Raw genomic sequence first — 1,841 nt, 5'->3', positions numbered from 1 at the left:
CATACCGTTGCGGAATATTATGCGGTTCCATTTCCGTGACGAGAGACACAAACACGTGTTAACTTACTACAGCACAACTCACGACTGAGCAGTTGCATCGATGTGCCGCTTGGACTAGAAGCAGCTAACAGACCAAGGTAAAAGATATTGTGCCTACGCAAGCCTACAGGGTTGCCACATCTTGCAAAGAATATCAGTCCCATTACTTTACTGTCGTAGATACCGATAGGTTAGGTTAGGTTAGTGTTGTTTAACGTCCCATCGACAACGAGGTCATTAGAGACGGAGCGCTAGTTCGGGTTAGGGAAGGATGGGGAAAGAAATCGGCCGTGCCCTTTGAAAGGAACCATCCCGGCATTTGCCTGAAATGATTTAGGGAAATCACGGAAAACCTAAATCAGGATGGCCGGAGACGGGATTGAACCGTCGTCCTCTCGAATGCGAGTCCAGTGTGCTAACCACTGCACCACCTCACTCGGTAGATACCGGTATATTGGACACTTAATACGTAAGTGAGCACTATTACTAAAACAATTAGCGTGCGGTAGTAGGGGTACTGGGAATTCTCGACCACCCTGGAGTGCAGCAACTCGCTGTTCGAGCAATCGACGAGCCCAGAATCTTTCTCCGCCGTTCTTGCTATTATACGTGTCTCTGTTTTCGTAAACAAAATGTGAGATTTTGCCGCCGGAATCTGCCGCTGGAGAACGCTGCGGTCGGAGATCACGATGAGGAGGACGGCTACGTTCGGTGAGATGTGTGGAGGTGGTTTAAGAGCCTGCACCATGTCTGACGCACTTCGCGACTAGAATCACGTCCCGTGTGAGGACGGCTCTACAGTGTAAAGAGTCACGGAGAGGAGCAGCCTGCGGCGTGGGTCGCGTCGCGTCGCTTACGTTTAGCGGCGCGGCGCGGCGCGGTCGGGACCTGGGACAAGTTTAGCAGAACAGGTAATTGAGTTTTTCTCTTGCCTTCAGAAGCAGACTGCGCAGATCGACTGAAAGGCGGCGTCTAATATCCTGTTCTGGCCTAATGTGCGGTGCCGCCGCCGCCGCCGCCGACGCACCTCTGTCGCCGCAGATTGAATTCGCATCCAATTTCCTCCCTCCCTCCCCGCGGCTCCGCCTAAAGTCTCGGGCCGAGACGTCGAGAAGTACCACGCAGGGCCGTGACGTCACCAACAGGAGGCGGAAAACGAGGTGCTACTAGAGATTAGTGTTTGACTTGCCGTAGACGTGAGACATCTTGTGAGGACATTATAAATGTCTTCCGTTAGGAGTTACACTACTGGCCACTAAAATTGCTACACTACGAAGATGACGTGCTACAGACGCGAAATTTAACAGACAGGAAGAAGATGATGTGATATGCAAATTATTAGCTTTTCAGAAGGTTGGCGCCGGTGGCGACACCTACAACGTGCTGACATGAGGAAAGTTTCCAACCGATATCTCATACACAAGCAGCAGTTGACCGGCGTTGCCTGGTGAAAAACGTTCTTGTGATGCCTCGTGTAAGGAGGAGAAATGCGTACCATCACGTTTCCGACATTGATAAAGGTCGGATTGTAGGCTGTCGCGATTGCGGTTTATCGAATCGTTTACAAGACAACAACCATCTTCACGAACAATTCGACGACGTTTGCAGCAGCATGGACTATCAGCTCGGAGACCGTGGCTGCGGTTACCCTTGACGCTGCATCACAGACAGGAGCACTAGCGATGGTGTACTCGACGACGAACCTGGGTGCACCAATGGCGAAACGTCATTTTTTTTATGAATCCAGGTTCTGTTTACAGCATCATGATGGTCGCATCCGTGTTTGGCGACATCGCAGTGAA

At 51.2% G+C, this 1,841-nt stretch overlaps 1 non-coding gene across 1 annotated transcript; it reads right to left on the bottom strand.

The window, feature by feature from the left end:
- Window positions 1-403: 403 nt before the first annotated feature.
- On the bottom strand, window positions 404-476 carry Trnaa-cgc (transfer RNA alanine (anticodon CGC)). Its single transcript has one exon. It is a non-coding gene; the product is annotated as a tRNA-Ala (tRNA).
- Window positions 477-1,841: the final 1,365 nt, after the last annotated feature.

Source organism: Schistocerca cancellata, chromosome 12, assembly GCF_023864275.1.
Source record: "Schistocerca cancellata isolate TAMUIC-IGC-003103 chromosome 12, iqSchCanc2.1, whole genome shotgun sequence".
Taxonomy (NCBI): Eukaryota; Metazoa; Arthropoda; class Insecta; order Orthoptera; family Acrididae; genus Schistocerca; species Schistocerca cancellata.
The sequence above is the reverse complement of the archived record's forward strand: the minus strand, read 5'-3'. Positions and strand labels throughout refer to the sequence as shown.